Source organism: Papaver somniferum, chromosome 9 (genome assembly GCF_003573695.1).
Source record: "Papaver somniferum cultivar HN1 chromosome 9, ASM357369v1, whole genome shotgun sequence".
Classification (NCBI taxonomy): Eukaryota; Viridiplantae; Streptophyta; class Magnoliopsida; order Ranunculales; family Papaveraceae; genus Papaver; species Papaver somniferum.
This window is the reverse complement of record NC_039366.1, coordinates 124,816,871-124,832,116: the sequence shown is the minus strand read 5'-3', so window position 1 is coordinate 124,832,116 and position 15,246 is coordinate 124,816,871.

Sequence of the window (15,246 nt, the reverse complement as noted above, 5' to 3'; positions counted from 1 at the left end):
CATCATCCATACGAAGGTTTTCCCAATCAGAATTTAGGTTTTAAAGCCAAGCTTCCTTTTCAGAGGTATTTTCTTCAAATACGGTTTCTAAGATATCCCAAGCATCTTTAGACCGAGTGCACGTAGTCACATGGTGCTGAAGATCTGGGGTAATGGCATGTATGATAACATTTAATCCGTCAGAATTTTGCTTTGCCGTAAGAATCTCGTCTGGATCATACCTACCAATATCCTTTGCAACTGTTACACCGTCTACTGTAACTAATGAAGGATTATAGCCATTAACAACGTAAACCCATGATTGAAAATCACGTGCTTGTAGAAAGGCACGCATAGCAATTTTCCACCATAAGTAATTCGATCCATCGAAGACTGGCGGTACGTTTATAGAGATAACACTCTTGGAATCAACTAGACAGTCAGACTCAATCAAGGGAAAACATCCAAGAGTTATATCTCAATTTCTTAACACAATCTGCTATCAGACAAATAGAAATTTATGAGACCGATTGATATGAGAAATAACTTGAACAGTATCAAAAACCAATGTTCATTTGTCAATCAATTTCAATCAACAACCAAAGGTTGGATTTACCAATTGATTGAACTACGCACAACCTGGGATATTTCAATTATATAAACAAATATAATGCGGAAAAGAAATAACACAGACACCAAAAGTTTTGTTAACGAGGAAACCGCAAATGTAGAAAAACCTCGGGACCTAGTACAGATTTGAACACCACACTGCATTAAGCCGCTACAGACTCTAGCCTACTACATGTTAACTTCGAACTGGAATGTAGTTGAGCCCTAACCAATCTCACACTGATTAAGGTACAGTCGTGTTCCTTACGCCTCTGAATCCCAGCAGGACTCTACGCACTTGATTCCCTTAGCTGATCTCACCCACAACTAAGAGTTGCTACGACCCAAAGTCGAAGACTTGATAAAAAAATCTGTCTCCCACAGAAAAGTCTATTCTGATAGATAAATCTGTCTCCCACATAAATACCTACAAAGTTTTTGTTCCGTCTTTTGATAAATCAAGGTGAACAGGAACCAATTGATAATCCGGTCTTATATTCCCGAAGAACATCCTAGAAATATCAATCACCTCACAATAACTTAACTATATGGTAGTAGAACAAGTTAATGTGGAATCACAAAGAATGAGACGAAGAGCTTTGTGATTAATTTTTATATCTTACCTATCGGAGATAATCTCGAGCAAATCTTAGAGAAGATAATACTCAATAAGATAGAACAAGTAAGATCAGAACACGCAACTACAGAGCAAATAGTTGGGTCTGGCTTCAGAATCCCAATGAAGTATTTAAGTCGTTAACCTATAATGGTTTTAGGAAAAACCTAGGTTAAAGGAGAATCGACTCTAGTCGCAACTAGTATCACACAAGAGGTGTGGGGATTAGATTTCCCAGTTGCTAGAGTTCTCCCTTATATAGTCTTCAAATCATGGTTTGATAACTTTGAAACAAAGCAATCAATATTCACCGTTAGATGAAAACCTGATTTAAGATTCAAGCTAAGTTTTCTTAAAACCAAAGCAATATCTCTCTACCGTTAGATGGTCTTAGCTTGTCACACACAAATGAAATATTCTTTTATTTAGATATTGGTAACCGTACCTAAACGTGTATATTGATTTGGCTCAACAATAGTTAACCGAAGTTAGCCATATGAACACTTTTGTATTAACCACATTCATCTAACACTTCTAGATCAAATAAATCTAATTGTGTTACTCATAGAGTTGTTGAATTGTTTATATTCTCATAGAAGTATACAAGACACAATTGAAGCAAAATCGGATTGATTCAAAAGAATCAGTTCATGAACATTTTAGCCACGGTTTGCAAAGATTGCATTTCTTAATTTATAAATGTATTTGTTCATAAGTATGAAATCATACTTACCGATTTTAGAACTTAAACCAACTCAGTTCGCAAACGGGTACGCAAACTAGAGTTCCAGACTTTTGGTCATGTCCGACAATTCGCAAACGGGTACGCAAACTTGGTTCCCGGACTTTAACAGTTAAAACCGTTTGCCCACAGGTATGCATACTTGGTTCCCGGACCTGAATCATTCTTACAACAATTTGCATACAGGTATGCGTATTGTGCTAAACTCCCATTTCAATCATTGAAACATCCTCAGAAGACGACAATAGCTGTCTCACACAAACTATTAGCTTATAAGTAATTTTCAAGTGATCTAATGATCAATATGAAACATTCTGAGTCTACATCAAATGACTGTCTCACACAAATCATGTAAGATGTTACAAGGCGATTTTCACATTATTTTTTGACTCATTATTTAGTTTCCAACAAATAAATTGTTTCCAACTAAACTCATCAAGAATAATGATGAACGTAATTAAAGCAAAAAGCTTTCTAACACATATTTCGAGAAAGATATAAGCGAGGTAAACGAAGCTTGAAATATCAAATGTGCATAATGTAAAGTCTATATAGCTATACGACTTAGTCTAAATAGAAGATCGAATAGAATAGACTTCTGAGTGATAGATGAGTTCAAGTCTCCACATACCTTTTGTTGATGAAGTTCCTCCAAGCTCCCCTTAGTAAATCTTCGTCTTCAATCGATGAACGTCGTGAAGTATAAGCTCAACTACACATTTTATCCTAATCTGAGACACAGCTATAAGTAGACTAGAAATCAAGACTTATAGTTTTGACACCTAAACTTGACAAACAAGCTTGAGATAGCAACGCTTGCGAGTTCGACCGAGCAGTGCTCTAACAAACATCGAGCTCGCAACACAAAAGATGAGCAGTTGAAAAGTATTTTGGTTGGTTGTAAACGGTTGGTTATGGCTTGTGCATATTGTTGCACAAGATTATTGACTTGATACTGCTTTATAAATACGCCATAACTCCTTGGTATTCGGTAGTTACCATGTTAACGACATCGTTGAAGCAGAACTGAGAGTTCGACCGAGTTAAAGAGTGATAACTATGTGTATTCCAAGTGTTGGGAGAGTTTTGCAATCATTCCCTTAATGTGATTATAAAAAAAATCAGTTGTTTTCTTCTTGTGTGTTCTTTGTGATCATTTTACTTCAATTCTTGTGAGTATTGAGCATTAGAAAGGAGAGCGTAACTAGTAGACCACCAACTTTTTCGTTTGGAAACCTATATGAATAATCCTTGTACAATATATGCGTTCGGTTATGAAACTGTATATAAGATTTTTTTAACAAGGTAAACCTAATATGTACCAGAACTATAACCAAGCGAATTCCATCAAGAACAAGTCTTGTAATCTTTATTTCAAGCCACGAACTCAGCAAGAACGAGTCTTGTAAGTTTCTTACGGTTGAGTTAATACTATCTAGGTTTAACTACGTACAACCTGTGATATTTCAGTTATAAAGATAAAATAATTTGAAATGACGAGGGTAACAAGTACAATCACAACGTTTTCGAATCTAATGGCCTTCAAGCGTACGGGTGGGGGAAATGCTTCTACAATTAAATAACTTTAATGCAGAAAAAGTAAAAACACACAAACACAATAGTTTTATTAACGAGGAAACCACAAATGCAGAAAACTCCTGGGACCCAGTCCAGTTTTGAATACTCTCATAATTAAGCCAATATACAAAGACTACTATCAACTTCGTATAGTTGAGACCAGCCAATCTGGCCAATGCACGAGAATCCTAAAATAGAGAGTCCACTATCATAAATTGCTTTAGCCGTTGTGGGACTTCAAGCACTCAAATTCTTAGGATTGTGTTTCGAAACAGTAAAAGACAACTAAAGGAACGGCTGGCGCATCCCGCAAAATTGACTCTTTAAATTTGATCCCTGATTGCCTCATGGTCTCAAAAAGACTCAAACTAGCCGAAAGGTGGAGAGAAATTTTAAGCTTTTGTTAAATTTAAATTTCCTTTTGACGAAGTATCAGATTTGTCCTATCCTATTTATATGCGAACAGATATTTTTTCCAGAGCAAGTTGATGTGAGGGATATAGAAAGAAGAATGATGCTAGGGGCATGGGATTCACATTACAGTTTCACAGTGTCAGTGATGATATTCTTCACAGTTTGCACTTTGCAGTGCAAGAGAGAGGAAAGAAAAAGAAAAATTTATGATAAAAGGTCCCACTGTATTTATCATGCAACAATCTGCAACATACACTATCTTCTAGGTTATGGGTCTCAGTGCTATTTTATCCAAAACAACCGAGGACAAATTGATTGGTAAGGTCACCTCAGCTGCAGCAGACCTAGTAAGACTACTATAATTGTCCCCACGACAACAAGACAATATTTATCTAACTTTATAAGCTATCACTTTGCGTTTTGTACATATCACTCTGGTCTGGCTAGTTGCTTATTGCCATATCAAATCAGACCTGTTCGATTATTTTTGTTATCAAAAGATCCAGATGAGCTATGGGGAGATTGGAGCACTGGAAGAAGACTGGGAATTGGAGGTGTGAGCAGTATGCGACTCTCCGCACTCGCAAAATCACATCTCCGCACAGCAAAAGTCTTTCATACTTTTCACTTGCACTTCATTCCTATCTTTCCTCTATATCTATAGACTACTCGTAAAAGTCATTTTTACGCTCTACATCAGAGACGGAATCAACATAGGCTATATACTGTCATTGTCACGATAGAATCGCCGACTTTTTCTCCGTATTTCATGTATCTAGTTTAAATGTGCATTTTTCCGGCTTGACCAAAAGAATATTTTTGGCTCTGCTGCAGCCTCTGTATGCCCCCACCTCAGATTTAGCTTCTTGGAAAAGGGCCGGATCAAGTACCTAAAGCTTTCGGCAGAACTTTGCTGAAAATGACTTACTGGTAAAAGTAAGTTGTGCACTTTGCAAGATATATTCCAATATTCCATGTATCGAGAGATAAGTCCAAACAGAACCCCCGAGATCTTATTCTTGTGTTTCTATCCATAGTTGAATTCGACTTTCACTCTGTAATTAACAAGTTGACCTTAAAAAAAAAACTTAAGTAGAGGTTATTGACTTGCAAGGTCATTGCAATTTGAACGCATTATCCCCCCTGTATTCCCTTTTGAGTTCCTATCTCTTTGTCAAAAGGGAATTATAACAGTGACTGAAAGAATCATATCCACCCCTTGAACGAAAATAAGTCTAATTAGTGCTGCATATTAGTTAAAATTCATTGCATGTTTCTCAACACATCAATTCATGGGCTAGATTCAAGGATACTATATCTATCTGTTCGGTTTCCATCAGAACAATGGCTTACAGCCATTTTTCTTTTTCAAGATAAAGTTGAATAGAAATGGTGACTCATTTTAATAGTGCATAGGTCAATAACCTACACATTATAGGACTCTTTGATGTCTACTGCACCATTCGTTTTCGTCAACAAGAGCATAGACAAATTAAAGACATCTTAAATTTGCGGACAGTAGAGGAAATGTAGGGCTCATGTGTATAGTCTTACTGCATTATATGGGCGCTGGCTTCAGATGACCGATCGACATTTGGACATTTTAAGATTGAATCATCAAATTTCCCATGCAAGAGTTGGTTCTAATGGAAATTTGTGAAGCGTAATGCTGGTGCGGTGCTGCTGCTGCCCCAAAAGAAAGTCTGGCAAGTTGCATTAACCCCCATCTTTGTCAAAGTAAAGAGAGATAGATGCAGCATTGGTCACTTTTAAAGGGCTCACAAGGAAAGGGGTCCCCCACAGTTATAGAGTAGATACCGGTATTTAGGTTCGTAAAGCCAAATAAGGGATATAATTGAGATAGGGGCAGAAGAGTATAGGGGGAGTGTGGGAGGGACCATAACTTGTTTGTTGGGATTTGTCTTTCCCATCCCCATATTATTGCGTACTCGGGAATATTAACAGAAACAAAGATAAGGTTATGGTCAGTGCCGTTTCTACTGGCAGGTTAATTCAATAGCTTACATCCAATCTTACTTGCAACAGACATGGCTTTATATTGCGTTGAACAGTCAACCTGGATCCTCACTTAGCCGTAACGCCAAGCCTTATGGCGTAACCGTTTTGTTTGGCTATAACTTAAATGTAGCCAAGTGAAATGGGTGTCTAACTGCACCTTGCTATAGGGACAGGAATTGCTTAGCTTAGCGACACGGAAATTTAGTTTCCGCTAGAATAATGTAATACTGAAACAGAGTTTCCGTCCGGGTTATCATCAACCTTGACCAAACGGAAATTCATTTTTTGTTTTTCACTTATAAACTCTCAGGAACAATTCATGTTTTCACTCTCTTTGTTCACTTCCTCTTTTCCGTCTTTCCCTCACTCCAACTCATTTTCATCCACCTTTTGATTTTGAAGGTGGTTTAGTTTGAATTCGGTCAAATTAAAAGAGCTGGTTACATAATCATAGGTGATTCAATTGCATTTTTCAATTTTGACTTCCATCGGAAAAATCCTCATAAGTAAGTCATTCCACATTCAGGGTTTATGGTGAAATTATTTTGGTAATCATGAAAATCCTGATACTAGGTTTATTAGCTACATTGAATATAACTCAATGGAAACATCATAACATATACTTAGTTAAAAATCCATGATCATTATTTGTTTTATGATGTATTTCTTGATTAATATTGAATGGAATAGCCACGAACTACTATTCTATTGATGTTAAATGTTGATTGAATTGTATTTTTTGTGTGGTACAGTGAAACTGAAACTGAAACTGTTGTTTGTAAAGGTACATTATGAGTTTAATGTGTGTTTATATGAGCCTTACATACAGAATCCACTTGGATACTTCAAGTGATGAATAAGAAAAAAATTAAACTAATTTTTTAACCGCCTAATTTGCGAGCTCATTTGCAGCTTGACTAGCCTCCCCGTACACGTGAGTAATTCTTAAGTGTGGATTTGTTGTTGCGGTGTGTGAATTTATTTTAGCATTTATTTGAAGTACAAGGTGCTGGTGTAGGTTGTTGTAGCAGTTGTGTTAATTAGTGTTTTCGAGTTTACATCGAAACAAGACCTTGTTTCATTATCGTTGAATAACAAATCTGGTTACTATAAGTAATCCCTATGTTTCTGCAGTAATCGTTGTTGTAATCCCTAATGGTGCTGCCAATGCTAGAATGACTTGGTCTTGTTGAGTTCCTGCAAATTACTCCAGCTCCTGCAGGTGGGATTTTTGATGGTGGGATTTTTGACGAAGGCTAAAATCATAATTTTGTATATTTATGACCTAGCTTCAGATGAATGTATGAAAGTCACATTTTAGAATTTAGACATGAAAGCTCATGTCATGATGATTTCCTACTGAGTGTGTAGCTTCTTTAGAACATGGATGGATATGTAACTATTAAAGCCCCTTAGCCGAGCTTTCACTATTCTGCATGTTTCATCACTTTGTACTGAGAAATTCCAGTACTTCCTCCTATATGGAATCGAGAATGATTGGACGACTCCTAGATGGATTGACCAATAGTATAGAGCAATAATGTCTTTAGGATGTCGTAAATGTTCCCTTACTATGCACCATAAACATTCAGAATGAGTATGATGCTTCTACTATCTTATACCTCGACTCCCGAATAAATATAATGCTCCTAGAAAGATTGCCTGCTAGTATAGAGCCATCAATTAATTAATTCTAGTGCAATATTCATCAGTTGAATTCCTAGAAAGTTCTCTATTTTCATCACTATATTCCATTACTTCTATTAATGGCTTTTCTCAGTTGAATTCCATGGATTAGTAATAGATATTCACTTTTCGGGCATATGGGTCACTAACGAGAAAATGGTGCGAGTGTACTCAATAATAATGCACGAACGAGCATCCAAAAATATGGACGAATGTGGATGTACGGAGAGCTATGCAAAATCGAAAACGAAAATAATTAATAACAAAAAATAGGCACACAGGACCGGAACCGTCGGACGGCCAAGCCGCGACCGTGGCCGGTCCCACGCCTCCTCACTTTAATTTTATATTATTATTATTCCACAACTCTTTGATTTCTCACATTCGTGCAAACTCTTAGTTTTCCATATTTCTTCAAATATTTCTCAATTCTCCAAAAATCCCACAAAATCAATGGTCCCACGACCGTCAGGCCTTCTCACTAATAAATATTGAAATATTAATATCTTATTTTAATATTCTGAAATATTGGACGCATGAGCGAAAATCCTTACTTGCTCATTCATGCAAAAATTAAGAGTTTCGGTCAAGATAAAACTCTTCTGAAAATGCAAAATATTGCATAAACGTCCAACAAAAATACCAAAAATTCTCAGGAATAGATGCACGTCGACATGGTGGACCGCGCACTACCATGACTAGACTTGGTTGGTCCCTTGGACACCATGGCCAGCCGGTCCCACATTCCTTTTATTTATTTTATTTTGGATAATCCTCCATATTTTGGTAAATCTTCTTCCACCAGTGGGACAATTATCCATCTACTGCTCTGCCGGTCTCTCCACCACAAATGGCCGGTCCTCATACCCATTGGTTGGTTGATATCTTTACCCACATTGAAAATCTCTCCATCTCTTGGATCCTCCAAAATTAGGGTTTCAAATTTATAATAATTCTGATAAACATCAATAATTTTCATACTGATCCAGCTATGAATATTTTAATTAATATTTAATGTTCTGTCCCGCGACCAATATTTTTGTTGCTCGATTATCCGAGGAGCTACATGATTTAGACGTCCATCCACTTGGCCGACCATCCAATATTTTTTTGGACGACCATGAGTCCAATACTTATTAATTCTCTAATTCCTAATTTTTCATTCAACAATTCATGAGATATTAGATCAGGAATGAGTATTGTACATAAGTCAACAATATCAGAATAGGTCCATGATCTAACAATCTCAATAGACCAACGTTCGTCAATCCAAATCATGATACATTAGATCAGTATTCCTGTCGAATACTCGACATATCAGAATAGGTCCATGATCTAACAATCTCAATAGACCGACGTTCGTCAATCCAAATCATGATACATTAAAATCTAGCAGACTTGACGTCGAGGCATTATTGTTATCCCAGCAAAAACCTTATACCCAATAGATGAGTCACGGAGCATATTACATTCATCAATTATGCCCGACTCATCAAGACCAAGACTCATGGTGCGAAGGACCGAAAAATTACGCCTAGCGCTCCAGGCGCGCAGGCCATAACTCCCTCAATGTGCCACTCTGATGCAACACTTCGGGCCTTAAATTAAACTAGGAAAATGCACATTCATTTTCCCTTGCAAGCATGCTCATGGGGAATGTTGCGGCTAACTTAGCCTCCACACTAGTCCAACTTACCCTTGTTCTGCAAAGGGTTTAAATCCATAAAGGCTATGGACGATGCATCTTGCATGCTCACTAGCTCTTGAGTCTTTTAATTTCTAGGCATAAAACATGCCTTGAACTTGTGCATAGGCCATAAAGGACTAATTCCACCTCTTTACTTAGCATAGGCACTGGTGAAAGCATGTACTTGCTCGTGCCAAGGGTGCATCAATCAGGCTCATGTTGTACTTTTCTTTGTCTTATGAAAGATCCGTTAACTTGCATATTGATGTATCTTACTTTCTTGTCCATGCCCAATTCCCAATTCATGCATATGCCAACTCCATGTAGCTTGATAGGAAGTAGAAACATCCATTGAATGGCATGCAACTAGCCTCATCAAGTGTGGCCACAATCGTCTCTTACATCACAATACCGAGCTAGATGATATGAGAGGTCAATGTGCCGCAATCACCTCTCAGTTTGATGATATGAGCGACAAAGTACTGGAATGGAAATGTTGAGACTCATTGTGGATTCCTACGTACCCTTCCCTACTCTAAAAGGATCAAGCACTGACTGTAGTTCATCCTCGAAGGGAAAACAACTTAAGCCAACTCGCTTGAAAGACTGTGGCCAACCATTAATGGTAATGACATAGTCCGTATAGGCTGTTCCGTAAAATTACATCCAAGTGATGCATATTTGGTCTGCGACATATGGCATAGTGATGCCCATGCTTAATATGATCCATTGGCAAGGCTACGCATCTATAAATTATGCCTAAGCAACATTTATACTCTTTCGTCTACGCTATGAAGCTTACTTGGTGCATGGTCCCCGTATGCACCTTCAACCAACTACCCCTACCTATATATGTTTTAAAGACATTTTTAAAACTAATATTATGGGAGGAAAATGGCATTTATCAAGTACATTCCATGATGGTTTTACATGGACAACTGAAATCTACGATAATAATGGTTGTACATTCAGTTCCAGATCACATGCCAGTTCCAATGTACGACCATGATGGTTGAATATTTCCTAAGCCAGGTCCAGTGAAGGGCCGTGATAGTTGTACTTTTATTCATGTCCCATTGGAAAATTTCAAATGTACGGCCATGATGATTGTACATTGTCTCGGCCAAGTCTCGTTAAGGTTCATGATTGTTGCACTTCCAATTATGGTCCATAAGCCATTCCAATGTCCAGCCATGATGGATGTGCATTACCAAGGCCAGACTGCTCTGGCTTGTTTCACTATTATGACGGTACATTGGCCTTTCGCTCATATACTCACGCAATATGCTATTATTGGTACTGTGTTGGCCTAGGCCAATGTTTCCTTTACTAAACAACGGAAGCTTTGGATGAATCTTTATATCATGCCATCGTGCATCTTTGAGCATATGTCATGCTAAAAACACAGGGTCATCCCTTTAAACAATTTCGTCCCCGAAATTCAAAATAAAAACTATCGTGGACAACTCTTCAGTTTGGATTCCTAAGAAAAAGTCTCATACCAGATGCTCAAAGATCACAAGGTTTCTTTAGTTTATAGTGGAACATCAATTAGGACCTTTTGAGAAAACGTCTCATACCGCATACTCAGGAATCCAAAAAGAGTCCACAACATTGCGGAGAATCTCATTTGGCTAATTGCCAAAAGGATATCTCAATAAGGTATCAATATCTTAGCACAGTACAGTATGAAACGGAATACATTTACCCACCGTCCCTGACGGTCATCCAAGTTGTCACTCGTAAGTGGGATGCTAGTCGGCCTGACAACGCACACCGATGGCCAGTTACCAACGTGTGGGTATGATCAGTCTCATTGCCTGCCTACCGTTCTGAACGGTCTTTCGGACATCCACTCGTCAGTAGGGTGCCAATTAGGCCAAAAAAACTCATAGTACTTAAAACAAGCTCAACTCGATTCGCAAGGTAACTGACATAGCAGTTACAAACTGTTTCCATGCAAAAGTTGGCATATTCTCCAACTTTTTATTGTTTCCATTCAAGTAAAAATACTCGATAATAAGTCAACTCAGCACAGTCCCTAGAGTTATCTCGGAACATGTTTTGATACCAACTGTGACGGACTGGAAAGTTAAGCCTAGCACACCAGGGGCGCAGGCCATAACTCCCTCGATGCGCCACTCTGATGCTATACTCCGGGCCTTAAAACTAGGAACATTCATTTTTCTTGCAATCATGCTCGTGGAGTATATTGTGTCTAACTTAGCTTACATACCATTCGAACTTACCCTTGTTCTGCGAAGGGTTTAAAACCATAGAGGCTATGGACGATGCATATTGCATGCATCACTGGATCTCGAGTCCTTTCTAGACATAGAACATGTTGAGAACTTGTGCATAAGTCATAACGTCCAATTCCACCTTTTTACTTAGCTTAGGCACTGCTTAAAGCATGCACTTGTCTTTCTCGTGCCAAGGGTGCATCAATCAGGCTCATGTCGTACTTTTCTTAGGATTATGCAAGCTCTGCTAACTTGCATATTGATGTATCTTACTTTCTTGGCCATGCCCAATTAGAAATTGATGCATATTCCAACTCCGTGTAGCTTGATAAACAGTATGAACATCCAGTGAATGACACGAAACTAGCCTCATCAAGTGTTTACATAATCATCTTTTGCATCACAATGCCGAGCTAGATGACACGATAGGCCAATATGTCGAAATCACCTCTCAGTTAGATGATATGAGCGACAAAGTGCTGGACCGAAAATGTTGCAACTTATTGCGGCTACCTACGTACCCTTCTCTACTCTAAAGGGATCAAACACTGACCGTAGTTCATCCTCGAAGGGACAACAACTTAAGCCAACTCGTTTGCAAGGTCGTGGCCAAGCAATAATGGTAATGGCCTAGTCTGTATAGGCCGTTCCATAAAATTACATCCAAGTGATGTATATTTGGTCCGAGGCATGGCATAGTGATGCCCATGATTAATATGCTCCATTGGCAAGGTTATGCAACTACAAATTAGGCCTAAGCATCATTTATACTCTTTCGTCTAAGCTCTGAAGCTTACTTGGTGCATGGTCCGTATATGTACCTTCAACCAAGTACCCTCCCTATATATGTTTTAAAGATATTTTTAAAATTTAGATTAGGGGAAGAAAATGACGTTTACCAAGTACAGGCCATGATGGCTTTATATGACCAACTACAACTAATGTATGACCATAATGGATGTACATTCAGTTTTGTCTCACATGCCAGTTCCAATGTACGCCCATGATAGTTGAACATTTCTTAAGCTAGGTCCAGTGAAGGGGCATGATGGTTGTACTTCCATTTCTGGCCCATAGGCCAACTGCAATGTACGACCATGATGACTGTACATTGTCTCGGCCAAGTCTCGTGAAGAAGGTCCATGATGGATGCACTTCCAGCTATGGCCCATAAGTCACTCCAATGTCCATCATAATGGATGTACACTACCAAGGCCAGTCTGCTCTGGCCTGTTGCACTATTGTGATGGGACATTGGTCTTTGTCCCATATACCCACGCAATATGCCATTTTTACACCGTATTTTCTTAAGCCAATGTTTCCTTTACTACGTAACGGAATATTTGGATGCAGCTTCATCTCATGCCGTAGCGCATCTTTGAGCATGCATCATGCTAAAAACACGGGGTGTTACACATGGTCTAGCCAAGTAAAGAATTGACCAATTGAATAAACGTCTGTCTTGCAAACTCCACATACATGAGACATGAATTATGTCACATGGGGGAGGTGGGGTATACTAAGGTTTTGGTCTGACGGTCTAAATCACGTGTGATGTAACAGTACATCCACGATGAGAAATGTGAGTAAGTCGTGCTAGTAGTTGAAGGATTTAGCAAAGAAGTGGATCGACAATCAACTAAGTCTCCAACGTATGTGGAACTGGTTCAACCGCGATTTCCCACTCCCACATTCTTCCACTCCTCTGTAACCGTCACACTTACTGGAGATCAATGTGTTAAACTACTTCTGCAGTATAAATAGGTTCATCAATCTTGATAACTTATCTGACCTTAACTTAACTCAATTCAACGGATCTCAATCGAACAGTAATGAACAAAACCCAATCAATCTTGATCAGAATTCACTGACGCTTCATCAAACTTACATAAGTCTCCAACACATCCACAATCCTTCAATCATCATCGATCTCACACATTTCTCGGCATCCTTGCTACAGATCGACCAACATCCCTCTTTGTGATCGAATTAACTCTGGACCATTGTCTTGGTTTAGGTCGAAATATTATGGATTTCTCTTTCAAAATCAAAGTACTCCGTGAAGTGCATCTCTAAAGGTTTAGGAAATTTGCTCAATCGAGGATCCTCATGTTGCACATCCCTCCACTTTTCCTCAAATAATAGCAAATCTTTTTCACCGATCAACAAGTGTTTATCTTAATCCATGTCGGTCGGGGTGGTTTCCAACTAACAAAGATGGTGTTGTATGTCGGTCACATTCTTGGTCCCATTAATATTCTTGGCATATCGGTATTGTTACCTGCATAATTGTTGTGGCGTATGGGTTGTGTTCTTGTAGATTTTCATGTTTCTTGCTAACCAAATATGCTAGATGACAAAACTTAGAAGGACTTTGGATGTTTCGAGTATTTTCATGACTATTAGCTCATGGATGGTGGATAGGATTTTTTTCCTCTGTGGTAATGGGTTTATGATTCTTGAAAGATGAGAGAACATGAGTACCCAAAACTGGAGTGGACTTGTGTATTCGAAAAAGATGTGAGTTGTAAATTCAGTGTGGGTGCTGCAATCGACATAGGTTAGCGGTGATGACGTCGAGCTGATGTAGCCTTTGGAATGTGGTGAGGCCTTACTCATGACTTTTCACAAGAAAATTCTAATTTATTGTGGACTTTGCAAATTACTTGTCCTTTTGTAGTCCAGTGGTAGTGTTGGTGCGTTGCACAGTTGATAAAAAGTGAAGACAATTTGGTTTTTCAGGAGTTAGAGATCTCCCGTTTTGCTGTGATCTTTTCCACTTTTTGAGAATGACCAAGCCACGGGATCGATGAATATGGTAAATTAATGGATGTTAATGATGTGGTGGGCTATCTGTGATGGGAATGTATTGAAAATGAGTTCATGATTCCAGGTGTTTGACTCGGGATTAGTGAAGGTTTCCACCTTAGATACTGACTGAAGATATTACACTATGACCAACAGTGGGTATTGATATGTATTTACTGAAACCTAGATATATTAAAATCAATACAAAAATCCACTCAAAACCATCTCGAAAATCCATCAACAGGTATAATCAATGTGTTCCATTTCACGTATGTCTCTTTTGTCTTATTTTTCACATATGATCCAACAATAGATATAATATGTACTATACTGAATGAAAAAGTGTACAGTTCCATAGTATATATTGATATATGCTGGAGGAAAAAATGTAGTCTTACAATACATATTGATATGTATGATCCAACAATACATATATATTGATATGTATTGTAGGAGAAAGTGTAAGATCCCGTATTGTGGGATCATATAATACATATTGAAATGTATCATCCAATAGTATATACAATATGTACTACATAAAAACCTATTTTATGCTTGAATACGCATCAGAAACCTAGTTTACGTATGATCTAATAGTAAAACGTCAAAGTATATCATCCACTACGCCAGAAATGACCTTTTTCGACGGATCAGATATGTCATTGTTAGAGAATAAACTTATCTTTCCAATATCTTGAGAGTATACAATTGATCCTCATTAATTTTTTCTTACCACTTCAAGTGAATCTTCGAATTGAGGCTTGCATGCTGAATCAAGTGCTAATTGATACTCCTATTTAGTTTTAAAAACCCAGAAAATAAACTTATCTTTCCAATAGTGTTGAATGATTAAATCTTGAGAGTA